Here is a 6,000-nt window from a genome sequence, read left to right as displayed (position 1 = left end):
CCCAAAAGTTCTGAGGCGCTACAGATTCTTTTTATAAACTTCAAGTGCACTCCCTCGCGTTCAACATTCGCCCAAGTAATGGCGGATCTTGTGCTTTGAGCGGAAACAAGGTCCCAATTGCATATGCTGGGGCTTGTACAATATACAAAGAATATTAATCTACATAATCGTGTCATATGACTAGCAAACTACGCTTGAACACACTATTTGCAAAAGGGAATAGCAGCCATTAGCTGAACTAGCTGCGTTGCAGAAAACCTAGATTTAGAATTATGCCGTTCATCCCATGCGAAAAAATAAAAAAAACATGTAGTGTCACAAGCGAAAGACTGATGAACTAGACTGCTGAGGTCAGGAAGGCATTTTTCTAGTACTTTAAATTATCTCCCTCAAATTGACGTCTGTTCGACTCATTGTGCGCAGTATGCTCGACCCCTTTCAAGAGTTAAGGTGTAGGCGCCATTTGATTTGCGTGGCCACATTTTCTTGTGTAACACACACAAAAAATACGTCATGTAATAGTGAAACTATTGAAGTCGAGTTATGATATCAGCAAAATGAAAATGATAGACTTACAAGTTGATATACAGCGAGCATGTTAAAGAACCCCAGGCGGTCGAAATTTCGGGAGCCCTCCACTACGTCGTCTTTCATATTTATATGGTGGTTTTGGGACGTTAAACCCCACATATCAATATATTGATATCAGCGAAAGCTTGCAAACATTCAGTAGACGGCATGGCTTAGTGCTCTTCGTGATAAGTGTTCAAGTCCAAAGTGCATTGATGTACCAGCGCAACACGGGTGCCAGAATCATGCTTAATTGTGATTTCAGCCCGTATTTCATCCTTATATAAGTACCCAACCTACCACGGTTTAACCAAAACGCTTCAGGTGAAGTTAAGGACGGAAATGGCAAAAAAAAAAATAATTCCTTTTTCTTTTTCTCGCAATGCTCGCCATATTTAAATATTTTGTTCGTAGACGTTGAGTAAGTTGTTCAAATCTTTTTGTTTCATAGAAAGACGCAACACAGCTGGCCTCGTAGTATGTACCAGTCTAAGAACTCCGCAATTATCATGAATCACTATAGAATACGCACAAAGAAGCGTCCTGCTGCATCATTGCAGTGCTGCAAAGTGTGTAGCTCTTTCTTTCAGATTCTTAAAAATCCGACCCTTCTATTAAGAGTCAATAATATTTAGTGGTTTCAGGTGATTACCTGAACATTATTAGAAACAGATTATTAGAAATTCAGCCCTTCTATGAACAATCAATCATATTTAGTGGTTTCAGGTGAATAACTGAAGAAAAAAAGTTTGATTGTAAACACATTGAAACAATCGGTATGAAGCGTGAAAAAAAAGAAATGCAATAACACAGATACAAATATGCACAGACGCCAAATAGAGATGTTTCCAATAATAATACACTATCAGTTCTCTACCTGCAATGACCGTGCTTTGCTCGGTGCGATGCCAGCCGGTACGAAAGTTTTGAACTATAGCAAACAATAATGCCCAGATATTCCCTACGTGATCCCGTCCACCGTGTCTTAAATTTAGCCGCAATACATCAGCGTAATACGATGGACAAAACGACAGTACAGTTTGCTGATTAAGGATATGCTAACCAATGCCGAGCATCTCAGTGCCAGAAAAAATATAGTGAAAGCTCTTACAATTACACCTATGATGATGCGCAATCATGGCATCAATGTTGGAGATACATGGACATGTAACGATTTGTCTTGGCATATCGATCGCTACAGCATCCCGAAGAGGCCGTAACAACTGCTGCAGAGTTCATCATACGCTCTGAGTTGACATGACAAGAAGATGTCAGGACACCTGTAGAAAGAACAAAAACCTTCAGCACTTTAGCGTAGCATTGCCTCGTTTCAACATTATGGTGTAAATAAGTTTCTTTTCAGATTTTGTATTGATCATACGATTGTCGCCCTTGTTTGATTACTTTGTATTACTTAGTCATATCAGCTTTGACGCAACGATACAGGAGTGTTGCTTGTAAATAAACAAAAAATTAAGGCAGCTTGCACTTGCGTTTCAAGCCTCGGGGAAGTGCGCAGCTTGGCAGCTTCCTTTGTTTCTCTTTGGCTTTCTCTTCCTTTTCTCTCATGTTTTTTTTTTTAATCTTGAATTGTTTTATCATCACCAAGGCGCTCCAAGAAAAAGAGAAAAAATAATTTTCTTTAGATCTAGCGCGCGCTTAAACGGCTATATGCTTTGTGAGATATATGAAGCTTTGCTTGCACGTTACGTCAAACTGCAACCACGCACGAAGATGACAGCGTAGCGCCGCTTAAGTGTTCCGTCCTTTAAGCAATCTGGAAGCGCATCACTGTAGAAAAAAATGCACGTAAAACGTGTGACGATGATTGCCGAGAAAGAGTAAAAAAATTCCTACAGATCACAAGCAATCCAGGGTGGAATCAATTTCATCCGAAGCAGCGAAGGACAATGTGCCGTTCGCTGCTCTTCTTTTTGTTGCTTCGACCAAAGTGTTGTAAGTTGTGCACATATTCATGCCCAAGCCAAGTGTTACATGAACTGTTCTTAAACAGCCTTTTCGGGCCTCTCTCACTTCACTTGGAACGAAGAATTTTCCTATTCTAAAATTTTGTTGTGGCAATCTGTCGGGCCAAACGATACAACGTCAGAGTTAAGCATGCAGGTAAAAAAAAAATGGCAGCAAATCCACGGAGCGAATGATAGAGAGTGGGGCGAAGCATTCATCCGTCCATTCGTTCTTGCTTCCGTCTGTCCATGCGTACGTCTGTGTGACCGTCCATGCGTCCATCCGCCCGTCCGTGCGTGCGTCTGTTCGCGCGTCCATCCCTGCGTTCGTCCATGCATCCGCCCCTGCGTCCGTTCATGCGTCCATTCATGCATCTCTCTGTGTGTACGTTCGTCCATATATTCAACACTCCAAGTACCACCATCTCGCATCTTTTCATCATATATTCCCCATATAGAAGCACCGGCATCCAGCGGACATTCCAAGGACTAAACGAGAGGTGGCACGCACACACTTTCTAACGGCTTGCGCTTCGGGTCTACTTCCCACCTTTAACCACCTCGAGTTCATGGTATACACTAGTTCATTGTATTCATGGCACTGCGGCTCAACACTCGCTAAACCTTTCTAAAACCAAGGAGGTTACGCCCAGCGAGTATAACGTAGCAACATTTTCCTGTCAGATAGTGCTCAATGTACGTCCCAATGGCTGTTAATGGGAAATGAGAGACGGGAGAATTCAGCATTTACTTTCTTACGGCTTGCGCTTCGTATCTACTTCCCACCTTTAACCACCTCGAGTTCATGGTATATACTAGTTCATTGTATTCATGGCACTGCGGCTCAACGCTCGCTAAAGCTTTCTAAAACTAAGGAGGTTACACCCAGCGAGTATAACGTAGCAACATTTTCCTGTCAGATAGTGCTCAATGTACGTCCCAATGGCTGTTAATGGGAAATGAGAGACGGGAGAATTCAGCATTTACTTTCTTACGGCTTGCGCTTCGTATCTACTTCCCACCTTTAACCACCTCGAGTTCATGGTATATACTAGTTCATTGTATTCATGGCACTGCGGCTCAACGCTCGCTATACCTTTCTAAAACTAAGGAGGTTACACCCAGCGAGTATAACGTAGCAACCCTTTCTTGTCAGATAGTGCTCAATGTACATGCCAATGGCTGGTAATGGGGATCGCAGCGTGCGCGTTAACTAAAAGACGAATGCTCCTGTCTCTCATTCCCCATTAGCAGCAATTGGCATGTACATTGAGCACTATTTTTTATTGTTCAACAACGCACAGAAGAAATCTCTCAGTGGCACTAATTTGGAGGTCAAATTGTTATACTTTTTACACACTACTACAATGGTTACGAGGGCGAACAGGTGCTGCTACAAGGAGCTTCGCCCCTAAAATCGGCAGATCGCACGTACAATGGGAATCGATACGACGCGAAGCACAAATGAGAAATGTTGATATGTCACTTCAAAATCAGCACAACGTTAAGAGCTGAAAGTAAATGATGGCGTACATGACTTCCATGTCACAATTAGCATGTTTGTATGTGTCGTGTACCTTCGTAATCTATTCACCACACGCGATACCAAGCTTACTACATTCTGGAGCTAGCGAAACGGCATCGAGCACGCTATGAGCGTGGTATGTTGTCACGTTCTTACACGACACGCGTGTCAGGATTATCATGTTTGCACCAGTCATGTATTTTGTCATCTATTGATGGCACGTAACACCGAATTTTGCTAATGTGGAGCTAGCGAAACGGCTGGCAGCGCATCATGAAGGGCCCAGTATACTCCAATGTAGCATTGACGCGTGCGCACACTGGGCACAGCGACGCTACGTTAGCAAAACGCGAGCACTCTATAATCTGACGCCAGGCGCGACCAGCGTCAGTCGGTGCGTCCCAACGGCAACCGGCGCAAAATGCGACATGCTGCATTTCACGCCGATGCATTACCCAGGCAGCACTGCGTCTGCCCGTTTTCGTGACGGAGGGACGTCGGACGCGCTGAAACACATATGCGTCATAGCAACGCGGTGCGCGCCTGCGTGTATATGGCAGGACCAGTGCCTGGCGTGGCAACGCCGGCGTGACGCGACGAAATAAACGCCTGCGAGCATGCAAAACGTGTCACGTCAAAATGTATTGGAGCATTGACTGTGACATGTAGTAATGTTCTCACATGACACGCATCTTATGCACCAGTCACATACCTTCGCCATCAATTGGTGTCACGTTATACCAAATTTGGCATATGTGAAGCTACCGAAACGGCCGCGAGCGCATCATCAGTGTGGCATGTAGTGATGTTACATGACACGCATGTCGTGATTATCATGTTTGGATGTGTCATTTACCTATGTCGTCCATTCGCGTCACGTAATACCGAGTTTGGTACATGTGAAGCTAGCGAAAAGGCCGCGAGCGCCTCATGAGCGTAGCATCTAGTCATGTTGTTACATGAAACGCATCTCATGTTTACCATGTTTGCACCAGTATCATACCTAAGTCATCCATTCACGTCCTGTAATACCAAATGCGGTATAAGTGAAGCTAACAAAACGGCCACTAGCGCATCATGAGTGTGGCATGTAGTCATGTTGTTACATTACACACATCTCATGATTATCATGCTTGCACCAGTCACATACCTTCGTCATCTATTCACGCACTGTCGTACCAAATTTGGTATATGTGACGCTAGCGAAACAGCTACGAGCGCATCATGAGCGTGACATGTAATCATGTTGTTACATGACACGCATGTCATAATAATCATGTTAGGTTTTGTCGCTTGTCATCGCCATGCAATCATGTCATACCATACCAGTTTTGCAATATGCCATGTGAACGAAACCACCGCAAGAGCCGCAGGATCATGAAATGTAAATTATGACATACATATCATGATTATCATGTTATGACTAGTCAAATGTGTTCTTCATACAGTCATATTATGCCATATCAAGTTTGGTATTGATACCATTATCGAAACTGTAAGGAGAGCTAGAAGTCGTAGGTGGCTAGATAGATAGATAGATAGATAGATAGATAGATAGATAGATAGATAGATATATAGATAGATAGATAGATAGATAGATAGATAGATAGATAGATAGATAGATAGATAGATAGATAGATAGATACGCTCAAGGTCGCCGAAGTTTGCTAAAAAATGCTTCGCATTTAAAATTCTAACTTATTTTCTTCCGCATCAACACATTATCAGTCGCTATAGTATCACTATCATATTTGAATACTCCTGCTCTAATGGAAGTAGTACAAAGCAAGCAGCCAACACAAAATTTTAGCAAATCATGCACCTGATGCATTGCTTTAAATAAAGCGCTGCAGATTGATTGAAGCGTATAAGAGATATGCTGTTTAGTACGTGAGCAGGGCTGGGCATTATCGAACATACATGTATGCTCCTTAGGTA

Source organism: Rhipicephalus microplus, chromosome 1 (assembly GCF_043290135.1).
Source record: "Rhipicephalus microplus isolate Deutch F79 chromosome 1, USDA_Rmic, whole genome shotgun sequence".
Lineage (NCBI taxonomy): Eukaryota > Metazoa > Arthropoda > Arachnida > Ixodida > Ixodidae > Rhipicephalus > Rhipicephalus microplus.
Note: the sequence above shows the minus strand (reverse complement) of the source record.